The sequence below is a fragment of the Limulus polyphemus genome, unplaced genomic scaffold (assembly GCF_000517525.1).
Source record: "Limulus polyphemus unplaced genomic scaffold, Limulus_polyphemus-2.1.2 Scaffold207, whole genome shotgun sequence".
NCBI classification, from domain to species: Eukaryota; Metazoa; Arthropoda; class Merostomata; order Xiphosura; family Limulidae; genus Limulus; species Limulus polyphemus.
The window spans coordinates 709208-731290 of record NW_013665817.1 but is presented as its reverse complement, the minus strand read 5'-3'; the positions used below and the strand labels follow the sequence as shown (position 1 = coordinate 731290).

The following is a 22083-nucleotide window of genomic DNA, read 5'->3' as shown; positions in this document are numbered from 1 at the left end:
CGCTTACTGGCACGTCAAAGCAGAAGAACTTAAAGAGTGCTACGTCGACTGACACGTCAAGGGAGCAGAACCTCAAGGTAGCTACGTCGACTGGTACATCAAGGCAGAAGAACCTCAAGGTAGCTACGTCGACCGGCACGTCAAGTCAGAATGACCTGAAGGTAGCTACGCTTACTGGCACGTCAAAGCAGAAGAACTTAAAGAGTGCTACGTCGACTGGCACGTCAAGGGAGAAGAACCTCAAGGTAGCTACGTCGACTGGTACATCAAGGCAGAAGAACCTCAAGGTCATCATACTTCATGGTACAATAACAGTATCATTTAACAAGCTTTCGTCATCATACTTCATGCTACAATACTAATGTTTGTTTGTTTTACATTTCGTGCAAAGCTACACGACGGCTATCTGCGCTAGCCGTCCCTAATTTAGCAGTGTAAGACTAGAGGGAAGGCAGCTAGTCATCACCACCCACCGCCAACTCTTGGGCTACTCTTTTACCAGAAAATAGTGGGATTGATTTTACATTATAACGCCCCCACGGCTGAAAGGGCGAGCATGTTTGGTGGGACGGGGATTCGAACCCGCGACCCACAGATTGCGAGTCGAGCTCCCTAACCACCTGGCCATGCCATTGTTCAGTGTATTGTTCGAGCTAAATCACTATTTTATATCTGATTTTAAAACAATTCAAAACATTAGCTTAAGATACTTTATATCAAAATCTCTTTCCAAAGGAAATGAAACGAAATACTTTCTTCAGATTTTTTATCATGCGAATATTAATTTCACTGAATAAAATTCAACATATAATTTCGTATATATGAGAACACATCTCCAACTGATATTAAACAGAAACCCCACTAATGTGATGTACAGAATGATTTTCGCCATCTTTGCTAGCGCTTCAAGGGTGATTGTCTTCAGCTATGCCCAAGCGTTTTGCATTACTCTAGAATTTTAGGAACTTGACATAATTAAACAAAAATTATATGAACATAAATTAGTAGATATTTTATTCTAACATTATTAAATCACATAAACTACAAATATAATATTGCAAAAATCTACCAAAAGCCATAATAGTAATATTTAATATTTTCAGTTCACTCCATGGTTTTTCAAGACTTCCTTAATCCTCAATAAAGGGTGGCACTGAAAGGATGGGTTATCCTTTAGCTTCCTCCATGCAGCCTTTATATTTGTGATAAGACATTAGTGTTAGGCCTATTACATTCTGAACTACTTTGTTAAACTAGTTCCTTAGGAATTTTCAAGAATTAAAAAAAAGGATTTCAACCACACTATATTTGTCATATGGGTTGCTGACAGCTCGTTTCGCTCAATCCAGAGCTGAGATACAACACATACACAGCAGTGTCAGAACACTCTTTATATAAGCCATTTAATACAACAACAGTTGTTATGGTGTGTACGTCTTTTACAAGCTGGCGAAGAATGATTACAATTATATTTTTGATAAAGCTAAGGGACTAGATTAAGAATGTAGAGTTTAAAAATGTAATAGGCCTAATACTAATGTCTAATGACAAGTATAATTTTAATCGATCTTCGCCGGCTTGTAAAAGGCGTACACATCATAACATTATTTCAGCAGGTTTCATTCGATTTTATGAAGCAAAATTAGACAGTTCTAGGGTAATGCAAATCTTTAGGCTATAACTGTGGGCCTTACAGTCCACTTCTTCCGTCACCTATATTGTTCTTTGTGGATGGCCTTGTTTATGGACTATTACTCTGCGACATAATTTCCACTGCAGGTGTGCCAGGCGTGACCTTGTGGATAATGTGCTGGACTATGGATCTTCTGGTCCATGGTTTGCATCCCATTATTGCAATAAAAAATCACGTTACGCACTTTCGGCTTGTGGCTATGTTATAAAGGTGACACGAGAATCCCACTGTTCAGTAAGACAAGAGTAGCTGAAAAGTTGGCGGTGGGTACTGTTGAATAACTGCCTTCCACCTTATCTGTCAATTCCAACTCAGGGACGTTTAGCCTTGTAGCTTTGTGCAAATACCAAAAAAAAAATAAACATGCACAGCTATTGCAGGAGGTCCTGTTATATTCTTTACTGAGTCCATCAACCGTGCACAAACAACGATTCCGAGGAAAAAAACTAGTATCACAGGAGGTTTCTGTGAATGGTATAGCATGAATTCTATTGTACTCCGACAGTTACTGAGGAACTCGCATGTTGCCCAGTCCACATAAACATCGTATTTTCTCGCGGTGGTGTCAGTTTCCTAGCTTGATAATAAGCAAAGTTCTCCTTGTCACGTTTTTCTAGACTCTGCGGGTGGTTAACTTACGTTACAACTATGATCTGTAACAACAATAAATCCGTTGAAAGAGCTTTTACGACATGCTCTATGCCATTCGTGAAATGTTATATCACTGGCAGGATGGTAATAAACTGCTTGGAGTTTTGCAGACATTTAAGTAGACAATGAGACGACATACTACCATTATTCCCGTGCGAGATTCCGCTCCGACAGCTTTTGATATGGCAGTCGGTTTTCCATTCAGTTATATGTTTTGAGAGAAGCTTATGGATATGATTATTGTGGTACTTTTATAGACCTAAAACCGTATGAATTATCTTGTTTACAATTCCAAAAAAGGCCTTTATTCTAGTTCCAATGGACCTCTGTGTTATTCTGCGTAACAATTGTTCACATTTCTTCACTTTCTCAAGTTTGAGGCTGCTAATTGTCGTGAAGTAGCATGTTTTCTCCATGCTAGAATTACACCTTCTCTTGATTTACCAATGTTATTCAACTCTACGGATATCCCTTTATTTAAAACGCTAAAATTTCGTTTATTGCATGTTTTTTTATAATCGTATAGTAGGAGAACTTCGTGTCGAAAAGTATGTCATCTGTAACTTCCAGAAGGGGAAAATTTATGGTCATCTGACACTTCCAGAAGGAGACAATTTTAGACGCCATACCACTTGCAATTCACCTTAGGATCAGAGTTTTTAATCTGTATAGTCACATCCCACGGGCCTCCCAGTGGCACAGCGCGGTATGTTTGCAGATTTACAACGATAGAAATCGGGTTTCGATACCCGTGGTGGGCAGAGCATGGATAGCCCATTGTGTAGCTTTGTGCTTAACTTCTAACAAACACATCCCACTGATATACCATAGATCTTAAACAACTTTCTGTATAAAACAAGGATATTAAAAGACACGGAACTTTTCAGAAAAGGAAAATGTAAATTACACTGTCTTACATTAACAAAATAAAATATCATTCACATTCAGAATTTTAGTTATATAATTTTCGTTTAGAACTTCGAGTGATGCTTTTGACTACACCACGATTTGTTCAATAAACCTGAAAGCCTGAGAACTAAAGGCTCTTAAATCTCAGTGTTTCCCTCCTAGTCCGCTGAGAATTAGGATCGTTAATCCTTAGAACGTTTGCTGAGAAAGTGTCATTTATTAAACCTTCTGTATTACCTTCTCCAATTTTAACTCTTCACGTTTTATCTCCTGGATCACTGAAAAGCTTTGTTAATAAAACCTTCTGTGACACCCGCTCCTCTCTAAGCTCCTAACTCTTCACGTGTACCTTCTGGTCTGCTGAGAAGAAGGTTTGTTAATCAAACCTTCTGTGACACCCGCTCCTCTCTATGCTCCTAACTCTTCACGTGTACCCTCTGGTCTGCTGACAAGAAGGTTTGTTAAACAGACATTCTGTGACACCCGCTACTCTCTAAGCTCCTAACTCTTCACGTGTACCTTCTGGTCTGCTGAGAAGAAGGTTTGTTAATCAAACCTTCTGTGACACCCGCTCCTCTCTAAGCTCCTAACTCTTCACGTGTACCTTCTGGTCTGCTGACAAGAAGATTTGTTAAACAGACATTCTGTGACACCTGCTACTCTCTAAGCTACTAACTCTTCACGTGTACCTTCTGGTCTGCTGACAAGAAGGTTTGTTAAACAGACATTCTGTGACACCCGCTCCTCTCTAAGCTCTTAACTCTTCACGTGTACTCTCTGGTCTGCTGACAAGAAGGTTTGTTAAACAGACATTCTGTGACACCTGCTACTCTCTAAGCTCCTAACTCTTCACGTGTACTCTCTGGTCTGCTGACAAGAAGGTTTGTTAAACAGACATTCTGTGACACCTGCTACTCTCTAAGCTCCTAACACTTCACGTGTACCCTCTGGTCTGCTGACAAGAAGATTTGTTAAACAGATATTTTGTGACACCTGCTTCTCTCTAAGCTCCTAACTCTTTACATTTACCTCCTGAATCTCTGATAAAAAAGTTTTTTAAATCTGATTTTCTGTGTCAATTCCTACAACCTAAGCTCCTAACTGTTCATACTTCTTAGTTTGTTAACCAGACCTTCTGAGTCAACTCTTCCAACTTAAGCTTATTTTTCACTCTTACCTCCGAGTCTGTTGAGAAGGTTTGCTTTATTAGACCTTCTCTGTCATCATCTCCAACCTAAGGACAAAACCCTTCGTGTTTATTGTCCAGCGATGTTGTGGATAAGACAATAATGGTTTTCTCCATTAGGAAGATACGCCATGCTTCCTTTTATCTTCTGACTTTGAAAGGTTTTCATCCATGGTCTAATTAAACCTCCAAAACAGGCAATATACAGCAATGTTCAGAGATTAAGAGTGTCTCATTTTCCCCGATTGTATAACTTTACCTTTCCATCACTCACCAGCTGACATATATTCCAGCTGACTAAAGTTCTCTTCTAAAGTAAACTCAATTTTTCATCATTTTGATTAATAATGCACTTGTTCCATATTTCTTAAGTATTCAGGAACAGAGACTTGATAAAAACATAGGAATTATAAATAATATGAGGCCTGTTATCATGAACAGAGAATTGTAGGTAGAGTTTGGTTTTCAACAGAATATTTCACTTCCCACGACCACTAATCACGTGCGTATATCTTGTGGTTCATCTGTCTAATAAGTAATCTGTCTCTTTCAGTCACTGTATTTCAACTACTTTTTAGCGGGTCATCTTACTAATGCAGGTGGTTGCAAACTTTAAATGATTTCGTGTCAGTCTTACTCCATTCATGAACAACCACGCTTACCATATATCTTTCCTTTCAAGCTTTGTTTTGTTTTTTACGTGGGCGCAGCAATAATTCTCATTCACCAAGAAAAATGTGAATTTTTCTCAGATCTTACTTCTCAAAACGTTTTGGCCCTGGTGGCTCAGTGGTAAACTTGAGGGCCTATAATTCTAAAATTAAGTGTCTGATCGTTGTGCCTGGCACAACACAGATAGCTCATTGTTTGAGGAAGTAAACATCTTAATTTAAAAACATCCCCAACAAAGCTATAGCTAGATGTTTGCTTTCTGATTCATGAAATTTGGAAGCATTTGATATAAGCACACGGGGTCTCTACTTCTTGCTCCCTGAATCGTTTCTTATATATGAATGGCCCGATATGGCCAGGTGGTTAGGGCGCTGCACTCGCAATATGAGGGTCGCGGGTTAACATTTTCCACTTGTCTGATGTCTTCCAGTTGGATGTTTCCATCGTAATGAACATTTTTCAATATCATCAACATCTTCCACTTTGATGAATATCCTCCAATTTTTATTGATGTCTTTTGGTTTGATATCATTAGGTGAGTGTCTTCCAGTGTGACAATATCTTCCACCTTGATGGATGTATTCCAGTTTGACGAAAATCTTCCAGTTTGATAGATATCCTTTCAGATTGACAACCGAAAGTCTTTAATTTTCTAAAATTCCAGATTTGTTCAATTGACGGATTTCAATATGGGCAAGTAAATATGCTAATTAACTGACAATGAAAAATAAATATAAGTCTAGGAAAGTAAACAATTTAAATATTATGTGGGTATAGAGAAATCTCCGTTTGGATTGTTGATATTTCATAATATAAGTAAAACAATTAAAAATAAAGCAATATCTTAATCTGTTTACAAAAATCTAGATGTTGCTGATGATTGAAACCGTAATATCCATATCAACTTGAAACCACAATGTCCCTGTCAGCTAGAAACCACAATGTCCTTGTAATTTTGAAACCACAATGTCCATGTCAGCTAGAAACCACAATGCCCATGTCAGCTAGAAACCATACTGTCCCTGTCAGCTAGAAACCACAATGTCACCGTCATCTTGAAACCATAATGTCCCGGTCGTCTTGAAACCACAATGTTAATGTGATCTTGAAACCACAAAGTCACTGTCAGCTAGAAACCACAATGTCCCTGTTACCTTGAAACCACGATTTTCATGGCATCTTGAAACCATAATGTCCCTATCAGCTAGAAACCACAATGTTCATGTCAGCTAGAAACCACACTGTCCCTGTTAGCTAGAAACCACAATGTCCATGTCAGCTAGAAACCACACTGTCCCTGTCAGCTAGAAACCACAATATCACCGTCATCTTAAAACCATAATGTCCCTGTCGTCTTGAAACCACAATGTCCCTGTTATCTTGAAACCACAATGTCCCTGTCGTCTTAAAACCACAATGTCCATGTCAGCTAGAAACCACAATGTCCATCTCAGCTAGAAACCACAATGTCCATGTCATTTTGAAACCACAATGTCCCTATTAGTTAGAAACCACAATCTCCCTGTCATCTTGAAACCACAATGTCCATGTCAGCTAGAAACCACAATGTATCTGTCATCTTAAAACCACAATGTCCATGTCAGCTAGAAACCACAATGTCCATGTCAGTTAGAAACCACAATGTCCCTATCAGCTAGAAACCATAATGTCCCTGTCATCTTGAAACCACAATGTCCCTGTCAGATAGAAACCACAACGTCTTTATCATCTTGAAACCACAATGTTCATGTCATCTTGAAACCATAATGTTCATGTCATCTTGAAATCACAAAGTCTATGTTAGCTAGAAACCACGATGTATCTGTCATCTTGGAACCACAACGTCCTTGTAATCTTGAAACCACAATGTCCATCTCAGCTAGAAACCACAATGTCCATGTCATTTTGAAACCACAATGTCCCTATTAGTTAGAAACCACAATCTCCCTATTAGTTAGAAACCACAATCTCCCTGTCATCTTGAAACCACAATGTCCATGTCAGCTAGAAACCACAATGTAGCTGTCATCTTAAAACCACAATGTCCATGACAGCTAGAAACCACAACGTACTTGTCATCTTGGAACCACAACCCCAGTGGCACAGCGGTATGTCTGCGGACTTACAACGCTAGAAACCGGGTTTTGATACCCGTGGTGAGCAGAGCACAGATAGCCAATTGTGTAGCTTTGTGCTTAACTTCAAAGAACAAACTATCTTGTTTGTGTCTTTGATTAATCCAAAACAAAAAGGCTAGTATTTTTGACTATGAATAGGAAGAACAAGTGTGACGTTGTTTCGTGAACTAATTATAATACAAAGTTAAAGTTTCTAATCCTAGTCATTGAAAACAATGATTTGACGTCAGTTTTGTTACCACTTAACTAACTACTCCTGTTTGTGTTAAATCAGTCGTATCTTGCATTATTTGTGTAAGTGCACAGTCCAAAGTTTATTTTCGTTTATCTTTATAGTTTCCATAATGTATTTATATACAATGTTTTTCTGAGGGGGGGGGGGGTGTCTTCATGATTTTCACACGCCCACTACATATTATAGTGTTTTAATGACGTAAAAGCACATATTAACTGTACAAAGTTAGAATGGAAATTTATTAGCCATTTGTTTTCGGATATTCGCGTAAAGCTGCTAAAGAATGACCTGCGCACCTGCGCATAGCCGTCCCTAATTCGGAGCTCATAGACTAGAGGAAAGGCAGCTGGTCGACAGCATCCACCGCTTGGGCTACTTTTGTGTGACGGAACAATGGGGTTTGACAATCCCCCTTATAATCCATCCACGGCTCCGAAGTAACGAGCGCGATTCTTTGCCTTTAGCAGTAGTGTGACGCGAACATTGGATCCACGGTCAGGCATACTAATCACCGAGCCAATCATATTTTAGTTCTGGTGCTGTTAACACGTTTTTTTATGTGTGTATGTATGTTTGTTCAGTAGTTTTCTCTGTTTTAGCGCTGTATCTGTGTCTGTATCTGCCGCGAAGATCGAGCCTCCAATTTTTCAGAAATAGTTTTCTGTGTGTTTGTGTTAGCTAAGTTTCCCAGTGTCTAACTAAAGAATGGGATATTATGACACATGGTGATTACCGAAACTCGATATACAGTTTAAAAGTTTCAATTGCGTAATTGTTATATCAGTTATCCCAAGACTACTTCAAAATCTAAGTATAACATATTAGTTTTATATAAACTATCTGAACATTGCTAATCACTCTACGAACAATGAGTTCATTGCATGATTGTTATAGAGTACCAATCTATGACAATATAATGCAACAATTATCAAAACAGTTTGCAAGATTTGATTGGTTGTTAAGATACATAATGGATTATTTGTGCTCGGGCCACCACTGATATCGAAACCCGATTTTTAGCGTTATAAGCACGCAGACTTACTGCTGAGCCACTGGAGCGCGAAAGTAGTTTTAATTCAAAAGGCTTTAGGAATAATCACTTCACACACGCCCCCCCCCCAGTGGCACAGCGGTATGTCTGCGACTCTTACAACGCTAGAAACCGGGTTTCGATACCCGTGGTGGGCAGAGTACAGATAGCCCATTGTGTAGCTTTGTGCTTAACTTCAAACAAGCAAACCAACTTCATACACGTACTTGAGTGTTAACTGAGCAAAGTAACATTGTTGATATTTTCTTAAATGCCCACGTACATATTTGACGCTTAACTGAATAAAGTAACATTGCTAGTATTTTCTTAAAGGCACACGTACTGATTCTTAACTGAATAAAGTAATATTGTTGATATTTTCTTAAAGGCGCACAATCGTATTTGACCCTGAAATGAATAAAGTAACGTTATTGGTGTCTTTTTTGAAAGGCACGCGAACTGATTCTTTACCGAATAAAGTAAGGTTTTAGTATTTTTTAAAGACACACGTACTTAACTCTAAATGAATAAAGTAACATTGTTGGCATTTCTTTAAATGCGCACGTACTTGACTCTTAACTGAGCAAAGTAATATTGCCAGTATTTTCTTAAAGGCACGCGTACTGATTCTTAACTGAATAAAATAATATTGTTGATATTTTCTTAAAGACACACGAACGTATTGAACTCTGAGCTGAATAAGTAACACTGTTAGTATTTTCTTAAAGGCGCACGTGTTAATTGTTATATAAATAAACTAACACTGTTGGTATCTTCTTAAAGGATATCTAATGGGGAAAAGACGTTAAAATGATTGATAATTTTTGTTTCTGCTCACCTACGCACATCTAACATGTGATATCCTGATACTTCATGTTTAAACAAGTTGATACTCTGATACTTCATGTTTAAACAAGTTGATACCCTGATACTTCATGTTTAATCAAATTGATACCCTGATACTTCATGTTTAAACGAATAAAATTGTTTCACCTCATTATCAGTCAATAAACGCTTCAGTAGGACTATTACTGTATTTGTATTTTGTAATCATGGCAAAGCTACTAAGGTTACTTGCCGCCGTCTTTAATGTTAAATTACTGACCAGAAAGAAGACAGCCAATCAGCAGCACCCTACCTATCACTACTTACGTTAAGGGATTGACTACACCTCTTATAACGCATTCACAACTTAAAGTGGGGGAACATTTTGTGGTAGTGTATGGATTCGAACTCAGCTCGACAGCTCCAGAATCCGGAGCTCTACCAGGGCCCGATGGTTAAGTTAAATATAATTTATTTATTTTTATTATCATATTTGTTCTGTAGTAAAACTGATACAGATAAAGTTATCGGTGTTAAATCAAGCTTTACCTGCCATCTTATCAATTTATTTTCAAAAATATATAGAATCGTAATTCAAATGTGAAAAGTATTTTGACTAATTTTACATATCACGTTCCCCTTTTTTCTGTAATTACAAAGTTCATAAACTCAAATAAATATAGCCATACCCCCAAAAATAATCAAGGGCTCCAATTGCTTTCTGATCCACGAATGTCAGGTTTTGGATAATTTAGGATATTTAAAAACCGCGGTTGCCTAGATTAACAAGTGGTGTACGTACCCTAAATCGGTCCCTCTTGGGAAGAAACTCGAAGTCGAGGGTCATCCTTCTTAGGTGTCCATAAATTTTCTCAAAATGTTTTGACCAGCCATTGTTGGCGTGAACAAAACATATTAAATCACATATTCTCACAGCTGCTGCAGCGTCAACAGAAAGACGAAACAGCTCGGTCCCCACCGCGGAGAAAGAGCCAACCTAAAACGATATGCACTGCGCGTGCTCAGCTCGCGCTCATCCTCCAACAACTCAGATCGATACAGAGGGTCAGAGGTGCGTACAACTGATACACCCACCAAGAGAGAAATACAGAGTACTGAAATTAACAACGAGACACTAGTGTGGACAATGAGACAGTAGTGTTTTGATTTCAGTTGCTTAATCTCATAACTTCGAAGAGAGTACTAAGTGTCACTTGACTAAGATACTTGTGTATTTCATCTGACTATTTCTGTTTTAAATAAAACGGAAAATAACTTATCGTTTTCTTTCATCTAACAATACGTATATGGTTTTCTAAGAAGTTCCAGAAAACCTCGAGTTTTTTTTTTAATTTCACGCAATATTAGTTATTAGAACTCTTAATTCTGAGATAAACGGTTGATAGGACGAGATGACGAAACGTCATTACGATTTACCTTCCTATACAAATACAGTTTCATCCGCACATTTAAGACGTTTAAGATAAAAAACTTAAACTTCATTCTTCTTCTCCTCGCCCTATTGGTGTAACATGATACCTGAGCTGATGGTGATGGCGATATGGAAGGTCTGTCAATGGACCGAAACATTTCTGTGATGTTCCAAACGATTAGCAAAAAGTAAATGAAAGTAGGCTTAGACAATATATTTAACATCGTTTCGTTATTAGCATGCCGTGTAGTGGATAGGATAGTTCAAGGTTAGCACAACGATACCACTGAGCATGCTTCGTACTTTCTGCTGTGTGCGCGTTATAAGAATAACAGTCAAACCTGTTATTCGGTAGAAAATAGAAACAAAAGCCGTTGTGCTGGTGGTTATTTTTGACTAACTATATATATATATATATTTTTTTTCGTCAGTACTTCAAAATTGCGGAATAATATACTTGAACGACAAGAGGCACAAACTTGGCCGTTTAGCCCGCATGCGCAGGAGGCTACACTTAGAGTGGAATTCAAATACTCATTTTGTTTTGAGAATTATTATTTGGCTCCGTGTTTTTAATATCGGGCTAAAAATTTCGTTCCACATACCATTACGATAAGAATTTCGTAAGTTATTTCTTTTTTGAGAAAAACCAAGAACAACACATTCTTAAACTGTTTAACTTGCTTAAGTAGGCCCGGTTCCAAGTATCCTCTCGTTATTTTACTACACCAATTATTGGTCAATTTACTGAGACGTTTCTTTGCTCTAGAAAACAAACAACGAAATATGGCAGGTTTTCTATAATTCCATATTTTAATCATTATTTGGCATTCTTTATTATTTATGGATTTAAACACGTAAAATGTATCAAAAATGTTTTGCTCTATATGCGTTTCTTGTCTTCCAGTTACTTAAAAAAATACTCGAGACTAAGACACACATTGCTGCTCGACGATTATATTTTAAAACCCTGTTTTACATTTTATTTGCACTAGTATGGAAATGTAATTGAAACTCTAATCAATTATTTATTTTATTATATGTTTTAACCTCGAGAGTCTTATTAAAGACAACTTCATTCCGAATTAAAGAAATATATTTTTCCAAAAAGTTTTTTTTTTTATCTTTTTCTTTGCAAATAAGTAGTCTCTTAAATTATTATTTTCCCGAAAGGGGGCCGAAGCCTGCCTGGAAGGGTCACTTGTTTTAACCGCTCGCATCACTATACAGCAATGTGTTGTCTGTCAGTCAGTTAGTAGACACTAAAATGACATTACATAAGGGACTCTTAACGTTGCCAAGAATCACGAGAAAAATTATGCACTTTGTAGGCTACAACACAGCATAACGTATGAACTTCAAAAGCAAGAAATAACAATATTTGTTACTCTTAATTTTGGTTTTATTTACTCTTGAAACAGAACACTTTCGGGGACTCTGCGCAAGTACATCTAGTTTTTAAGTATAGGTGCTGCGATAACACGAGTATTTTTAATACTTACCTGTGTGGTTCGTTTTTATTTGGAAATCTCGTTTTTGTTAATTTTATAATAAATAATGTCACAGATTCTGAGTACAGTTTGTTTTATTGCAATTTCGTTAACACGTTTTATACCAAAAAACTAATTGAACTTGCTTCCATGCCAGTCTTACCTACGAAATTTTTAATGTTGATGCACAGTAAAACAAGCTTCGCAAAAGTATTTATGCCGTATTACTCTGTGTTTTCTTTCCTATTTATTTATTTCGTACCTAAAGCGCTCGATTAGTAATCTGAGGGTCGCGGGTTCGAATCCCCGTCTCACTAAACATGCTCGCCCTTTCAGCCGTGAGAGCTTTACGATGTGACGGTCAATCCTAATTTTACGTTGGCAAAGATCAGCCGAAGATTTGGCTGTATGTGGTGCTGACTAGTTATCTTCCCTCTAATCTATCACTTCTAAATCAGGGACGGCTAGAGCAGATAGCTCTCAGTAGTTTTGCACGGAATTAAACACATAAACGGACTCAGACAATAATATCATGACGCTGTTCATATCTAAATCATGACACTGTGCATACGTCAATCTTGACACTAAACATACGTCAATCTTGACACTGGACATACGTCAATCATGACACTGTACATATGTCAATCTTGACGCTGTACGTGCCAATCATGGTGCTGTACATATGTGAATCATGACACTGTACATACACCAACCATGACGCTGGACCTAGGTCAACCATGACACTATAAATACGTCAATCATGACACTGAGCATACGTCCATCATAACATTGGACATATGTCAATCATGAAACTGGACCTACGTCAACCATGACATTATACATACGTCAATCATGACACTGGACATACGTCAATCATACACTGGACATACGTCAATCATGACACTGGACATACGTCAATCATGACACTGTGCATACGTCAATTTCGACACTATATATACAAAATAACTAACCACTAAGTAAAAAAGGTTAAAGCTCATAGTGATTACGTCAACAAATGACCTTTTATTCTAATTCTCTCTTTCTCTGTATGGTCAAAAAGCAGAATACTTTGACCTTATCTGAAGTGTTGTGAACATGTTGTCTAACTTTGAAAATGGCACTGAATGGTTAAGGCGGGCTGAACAGGGTCGATTCGTATTAGTATTCTACACCTGTAGTTAGGTTTAAAAAAGTAGAAATTATTTATTCGCTTTGTACTATTAAGCTATTACTATATATTCTATAAAATGAATTAAGTATTGACTATTCTTCTCAGGATTGAATTAATATACTATTGATAATCATTTCACAGAAGAGGCGCGAAGCAGATACTTTGATTATTACCCTAAGAAGAGAAATCCCTCACGCACTAACTTGTATATATAAGTCTAACGAGTAAAATGTTCATTTCTCAGAAAAATATGAACATTTTACCAGTTACTACATATTCTTGTAATATACCAATTAACATCAAAGGCAGCAAAACTTATTAGAAGGCTGTACATCGAAAAAGCAGCCTCTGAGCTGTGAAAGCGCCACCTGTAAGACAAAAGTATCCACAAAATTATATTGAAAAATTTATTCCGTCGCCATGTTGTGGTTTAAATTTTTATGTTTCACGCTAAAGTAGAAATATTACTTATATATGCGTGTGTGTGTGTGTATGTATATATATATATATATATATATATATATATATTATTACTAAAACTTACTTCTCCCACCTATAGATTGCTTGGAGGGCATCTTTGATAAAGGTACTCATTTCTCTTCGCGTAGGCTCAGTCAATCTCAGCAAATCGGCGCTTTATTTAATACTGCAAATCAAAAAGACATTTCGAAATTATCAAAGAAAGAAACCTGCATACACCATACACTAAATTTCCCATATAAATATCAAAGCATACTAATTAGTTAATCTTATTAAAAACATTACAAAAACAATAATAATATAATGAAATTCAGCGTCGTTTGGTAAAGCTAAATTTCGAGTTTTCTCGGATAGAACAGTTTCTTTTTTTACGCTGGCCACGGTATTTTACTGGTTATTGATCATAGAGACCTGTGTACAATTCTCTTTAGACACTGTCAGAAATCCATACACTATTCGTAATCCTCTGCATTTGAAATATCTCTTCAACGTACTGCACGTGTATAGGAATGAATAGACATGCTCCACACGAATGGACTTCAATAACAAAGTTTTAGAACTAGTACGGATACAAGTGTTTAGTTGATAGGAATGGACTTCAATAACAAAGTTTTAGAACTAGTACGGATACAAGTGTTTAGTTGATAGGAATGGACTTCAATAACAAAGTTTTAGAACTAGTACGGATACAAGTGTTTATTGATTGGAATGGACTTCAATAACAAAGTTTTAGAACTAGTACGGATACAAGTGTTTAGTTGATAGGAATGGACTTCAATAACAAAGTTTTAGAACTAGTACGGATACAAGTGTTTAGTTGATAGGAATGGACTTCAATAACAAAGTTTTAGAACTAGTACGGATACAAGTGTTTAGTTGATAGGAATGGACTATATAACACTGACATCGTAGCCCACATATAAGTGTTTAATTTCTAACAGTGGACGACATAACTCTGACATCTTAGCCCAGATACAAGTGTTTAGTTGCTAGGAATGGACTATATAACACTGACATATTAGCCTACATATAAGTGTTTAAAGCTAATATGTCAGTGTTATATAGTCCATTCCTAGCAACTAAACACTTATATGTAGGCTAATATGTCAGAGCTGTGTAGTCCTTTGTTAGCAACTAAACACTTGTATCTGGGCTAAGATGTCAGAGTTATGTCGTCCACTGTTAGAAACACATATAAGTGTTTAGTTGCTAACAATGGATCACATAACTCCGACATTTCTGCCCAGATACAAGTGTTTAGTTGCTAACAAAGGACTACACAGCTCTGACATATTAGCCTAGATACAAGTGTCTAGTTGCTAATAAAGGACTACACAGCTCTGACATACTAGCCCAGATTCAAGTGTTTAGTTGCTAACAATGAACTACACAGCTCTGACATATTAGCCTAGAAACAAATGTCTAGTTGCTAATAAAGGACTACACAGCTCTGACATACTAGCCTAGATACAAGTGTCTAGTTGCTAACAATGAACTACACAGCTCTGACATATTAGCCTAGAAACAAGTGTCTAGTTGCTAATAAAGGACTACACAGCTATGACATATTAGCCCAGATTCAAGTGTCTAGTTGCTAACAAAGGGCTACACAGCTCTGACATATTAGCCTAGATACAAGTGTCCATTTGCTAACAAAGGACTACACAGCTCTGACATATTAGCCTAGATACAAGTGTCTAGTTGCTAACAATGAACTACACAGCTCTGACATATTAGCCTAGATACAAGTGTCTAGTTGCTAACAAAGGACTACACAGCTCTGACATATTAGCCTACATACAAGTGTCGTTGCTAACAAAGGACTACACAGCTCTGTCATATTAGCCTAGATACAAGTGTCTAGTTGCTAACAATGGACAACACAGCTCTGACATCTTAACTACAGGATGTCTGAAAAGTCTGGAACCATAGATGATTTGCAGCTTTTCTTAATTTCATATACGTGACTGATCATGGCGCTGTCAAAGTAAGAGACGATCGAGTTAATCCTGCTGTGTGGCAGAAAAAGTTGGTCCCAGCGGAAATTAGCTGCCGAATTTAATGAACGCCACCCAAAAAGCGAGAAAAACATCACTCATAGTGCTGTTGGGAAGTTGCTAGCTGAATTTAAGGAGACTGACAGTGTGAACCATTTCCAATGACACGAATATGTTTCGCAGTGTTTAAAGAGAATGGATGTACGGTCTCCAACTTGTTTCGAATTACAAGGACAGCATGTGGAACATATTTATTACAAGGACAGCATGTGGAACATATTTATTACAAGGACAGCATGTGGAACATATTTATTACAAGGACAGCATGTGGAACATATTTATTACAAGACAGCATGTGGAACATATTTATTATATGGACAACATGTGGAACATATTTATTACAAGACAGCATGTGGAACATATTTATTACAAGGACAACATGTGGAACATATTTATTACAAGGACAGCATGTGGAACATATTTATTACAAGAACAGCATGTGGAACATATTTATTACAAGGACAACATGTGGAATATATTTATTACAAGAACAGCATGTGGAACACCTTCTGTAAAATTCATCGAAATGCTTATGGTTCTAGAATGTTGGGACACCCTACATTGCTCGCATTCATTTGAATTTTAAACGGTAGCCAAATACCTAAAGGAATTACCGAGGTTTCCTAATCTTGTGTGAGTGTGATAATCTACGTCTTAAATCCATAAATTCAGTTAAAATTAGTCTTACTTATTATATGTAAACAAGTTGATCAACTGTAAGTTGGATATACCCTGCTACACGGTATTGAAGTTTACCTTTACACGGCCAACATGCAGGCTTATCGAGCTTGCTACAGATAACCTTTAGGCCAAGAAAAATACTCGAGTGCTTATCTATGTGTTTCATACCCGTATAAAATACATAATCCATTTGTTGCTCAAGTTCAGATAGCGTTTCACACGGGCGTTGCAGGTAAGTCAAACATTAGGCGTGGCTAACTATAGTAAATTGGTATTGTTTTACTGGTTCTTGAAAATACTCATTTTGTACAGTTTTGTTGAGACACCATTGTAAATCAACTGACCCTATATTTGTCACATCTTTAACCTCTTCAGCATCCAATACTGTGTTTGGGAATTTGTTTGTCTGCGAAACCCTCCCACTGTTTTGGAGCTAGCAGGACCAAACTTGGAATGCCGACTTAGAGTGGCCCTGAGATGTTCTTATCTATATGGCATAGCCTCCCCTCCTCCTGGTTGAGAAGGTTTCGATGGGGCTATTATGGGAGGTTAGATGTAGGCTTGCACGGTAGTTGAACTCAAACGTAGCATCAGATTTTGTGTTCCTGCCAACTTCGGGATCCCGTGAGCACCAATCTTGAAATTATGTACAAACCTCTACTCACAAACTGGCATCGACTAAATTAAGTACACAACCCTATAAATTATATTTAAATGAAACCCTTCTCCAGGTAGCCACATCAACTAAATTCATAGGCTTAACTTACGATTTTCAACTTAATTGGACAAAACACGTAAATAACGTCAAAACCCAAATATGGCAATCAGCCAACTATACACGGCGTCTGAATGACAACAGTAGAGCCCCCCCCCTCCAGTGGCTCGGTGATAAGTCTATGGACTTATACGCTAAAAACCGGGTTTCTCTGCCCGTGGAGAGAAAAGTACGTGTGTAGCTTGGTGCTTAACTACAAATATGACAACAATAGAGACGAAATAAAAAAGGAAATATATTTAAATACGTTCAGCGTTAGAGTACGCCTGACCTGTATGGTTAAATGTAGCAAAATCACATATTATAAAACTGTAGAAAATTCAGAATTCAATAATCACTAAAGCAACAGATTACTACATGGATCAATAGATTATTTCAATAAAACTTTTAAACAAAAATTAATTAATAAATATAGAGCAACTTTGTCATACACAATGAACATAATACTAAGAACGTCTCACCACTAAATCTTGTAGGTTCATCGTATGAACGGCTACCTAATACTACGCAAGCTTGTAGTTACATACACTTGATTTAAAAAAGGTTTTTTATGCATAAATAAAAATGATCATTGTAATTTTATGTACCATTACAGAACTACTTGCAAGAATAAAATTTTGCGTTCGAATAAGTAGTTCAGAGTGATATAGTTGATCATAAAAAAGGAGAAATCCTGTTTTTCTGTCACTGGACATGGCCGGAAAAGAACCGTTTGTGTATAAGATAACCTACTGACATTCGTAGCGCCATGCAGTGGCTCCATCTTTAGAAATCGGATTTTCGTAACAGTGGGTAATAACGATTATAGAGGATGAAAGAAGCATGGATATCCACACAATGGAGGGAGAAAGAGGTCCAGTGTGCACCTGACCCTTCCGGGTCAAATGACCAAAATCACGACCATGTAACGACGAGATCTTCACGCCATGGAGAAAGAGGTCCAGTGTGCACCTGACCCTTCCGGATCTAATGACCAAAATCACGACCATGTAACAACGATGTATTCACGCCATGAAGGGAGAAAGGTGTCCAGTGTGCACCTGACCCTTCCGGATCTCATGACCATGTAACAACGATGTCTTCACGCCATGGAGGGAGAAAGAGGTTCAGTTTGCACCTGACCCTTCGGATCTCATGACCATGTAATGACGAGATCTTCACGCCATGAAGGGAGAAAGGTGTCCAGTGTGCACCTGACCCTTCCGGATCTCATGACCAAAATCACGACCATGTAACGACGAGATCTTCACGCCATGGAGGGAGAAAGAGGTCCAGTGTGCACCTGACTCTTCCGGATCTCATGACCAAAATCACGACCATGTAACAACGATGTCTTCACGCCATGAAGGGAGAAAGAGGTTCAGTTTGCACCTGACCCTTCCGGATCTAATGACCAAAATCATGACCATGTAACGACGATATCTTCACGCCACGGAGTGTGAAAGAGGTCCAGTGTGTACCTGACCCTTCCGGGTCTAATGACCAAAATTATGACCATGTAACGACGATATCTTCACGCCACGGAGTGTGAAAGAGGTCCAGTGTGTACCTGACCCTCCCGGGTCTAATAACTGAAATCATGACCACGTAACAACGGCTCACAAGCGAGCGTGAATAAACATAGCGAATGTTCTCGGGAGGGGTTCTTGTTATGGACCCGACCCCCTGTGGAGTAGCTATAGAAGTAATTGAGGATAATGGAGAAGCTTGCTTGATACATTGGATCATCTATGATTTACGAAGGGATCTTTGAACCCTGAAGCAGTTATTTTATGCTAGTAGATTTGAATAGAGATATCAACAATAAAGTTTTAGAATAAACAACTGCAGTAAATTGGTTGATAAAAACTAAAACATCAAATAATACTCTTAAAGTGAAAAAAACTACAAAACGAAACAAATAAGGCCATGCTATAAGCTATATAGTATGATAAGATAATTAAAACTTTGTAACTAACTTACAAACCCGAGTATTTGTTTCGAGTTAAAACCAGTTATTTGTAATATCGAAAGAAGAAGCTAATTAAACTTGGGGGAAGATCAAATTGAAAGTAAGTTAAGCTTGTTTCACCTGCAAATACTCTTATACTTTTTATGTAGAATAATAATAACAATACACTGTTGGAGCTGTTTAATGAGTTTTCAGTAGTCACAAGACATCGTTAGGAAGGTTTCTGGAAAGTTCTGCTTACACACTGTTATTCAACAAACATTAAATCTACGACAATACTTGAAACTAACAACTAATGTAAGGTTTTTTTTTATGTTACTTTCGTTAACAGTGTTGGTTAGAATGTTGAATATATCTATCTTAATTGTTTTAGTTTGTATTATTGTGCTTTTATTATAGCGATTGTTTTGCATTGTTAGCTTAATATGTGGATTTAGGATTAACCTAAATATCCTTTGTTGTTAATCCTCAGGATACTCAACTGATGAAACAACGCATTCTAAGTTTCATAAATAAAAACTTAGGAAGATAATATTTAATTAAATGTACCAATTACAGAATTAATTTTTAGTTTGATCTTAGTAGGTAGCTTGTTTTGATCAGTAGTTTCTATTAATTAGTAAACTGCATCAGTGTACTTCTAATTATAATATTTAATCATCCACATATAAGTAAACTTTAAAATTTTTGATTAGCAATTATTATTATTTTTCAAATAGTATATCCTTATATTTCAAAGCAAAACAGACTATTTTCACTGTAAGCCTTGTACCTGGTGAACAACATAATAGAATTTCTCGGTTTTTTAAGTGTATGGTGTTAAAAATTAGGAATTATGTTTCAAACTATCAGATTGTGTTGTAACGTTAAGTGAAAAAAACACCAGTTTTAACAGATTGCCGAAACAAATCACTCTTTCTAGCAAGAAGTATCAGATATAGTACGGTTGACATATTGTTATTCGTTCTTCTTCACTTTCACTCATAAGTACGTAGTATTTACTTTAAATCTTAATAATAACCTTCAAGCATGAGAAAAGGCTTAAGCAAAGCTTACATCTCGATAAACAGAGCTTTAATGTCAGTTTTATTCAACGTGATGTTTTACTCGTTACATCGCACCAGGGCCGTAATGTGGGTAGTGCAAGCGGTGCGTTCACACGGGTCACTATGACACATTGGTGTGTCACTGCATTGGGCGGTAATGTGGGGTAGTGCAAGCGGTGCGTTCACACGGGTCAACTATGACACATTGGTGTGTCACTGCATTGGGCCGTAATGTGGGTAGTGCAAGCGGTGCGTTCACACAGGCCACTATGACACATTGGTGTGTCACTGCATTGGGCCGTAATGTGGGTAGTGCAAGCGGTGTGTTCACACGGGTCACTATGACACATTGGTGTGTCACTGCATTGTGCCAAGTCACGCATTTCCACTCTCTATATGATTGTTCTTTGTTCATGTGACCCTGGAGGATCTAGTGCACTCTGGACCTCTATCTTCCTCCTTGGCTAATTCTTTAATACTTGAATTTAGTAGATGAAGTCCACAATTGTTCTCTGATATTGTTCGGTCTGGAAAATAAATGCATTATCACTTGGAGATTTATGATGTTAGAAAAACACGTAGGTTCAAGAAGTCTTGATAGAAATGAATAAAAACCCTATAACCCGAGCGCTTTCGAAAGGTGGACCTTTCTTCTTCAGGGGCAAGCTGAAGGTTATACTCAAGAGGACTAACTGGTATTTTTTTTTATTTTATATATTGGCTAAATCCATCATCCACCCAATATTCCAAGCTTTTACCTAAAGCCTCAAATTACAATAAAAAAATGTTAATTTTGTGTGTGCGAGAGGAGATAATAGTTATTACAGTTCCAAATTTTTACCGTAAGGAAGAATGGAATATTTATTCTATTTTCTTAATCTTATTGTTGTGGTGATGATGTATGTCCCAACCACCTTGAAGCCTTCTATTTCAACGATGGCTGCTCTAGTCTTTCTTTTCCTGTAATCGTAATACAAAGTTAGGGTTTTGTTCACAACTCTGCTGACATCAAATCATTATTACTCAGATCTAGTTCTACTGATTTCGTGATTCGACGCTTTTCCAATTATTCCAATTCTCGTTTTGCCTTTAGTCAGTCGCGCAACAAACTCACGCACTTCACTCTTGTTACACCGTTGCTTCACTCTTGTTACACCCTTGCTGATATGTCGTTTCCATTTACTTCTCCTGTTGATAGCATCGACTCTCGAACTTTTGTTGCTACGGGTTAATTAAACCTTGTTGATTCTCAAACTTTTCTAAACCTGTTAATTTTGCTCTACTATATTGACTTTATAATCAGCTAACCTCGGCAATTCGTTAAACTAACCTAATTTCTTTAACAGTCTATACTATCAGTCTTATGTCCTAATTAGATGGGTCTTAGTCATTTAGTTTGACTATTTCACTAGCCTCTGAATAAGACAACCTTTCGTTACCTGGTGTTGTTCTTTTATTATTTTTTTTAATTCGCACAAAAACCACTTCCAACCCCAAAACCTGGACTCCACCCGCAGAAAGTGATGCTTTGCGTTTGGTGGGACATCAGAGGAGTAATTTATTTCGAACTCCTCAATCCACAACGAACTGTCAATGCAGAGATCTATAGTCAGTAACTGGAACGTTTAAATCAAGCCCTTCATCAGAAACGCCCTTCACTT

General features: G+C 37.4%; 1 protein-coding gene across 1 annotated transcript in view; it reads right to left on the bottom strand.

The window, feature by feature from the left end:
* Positions 1 to 10303, bottom strand: part of LOC111085026 (probable G-protein coupled receptor CG31760) — a 43957-nt gene extending 33654 nt beyond the window's left edge. Inside the window, exon 1 of the mRNA XM_022381986.1 lies at positions 10142 to 10303. The gene's annotated coding sequence lies outside the window, so the exon portion shown is untranslated. The remainder of the gene's footprint in view (positions 1 to 10141) is intronic.
* Positions 10304 to 22083: the final 11780 nt, after the last annotated feature.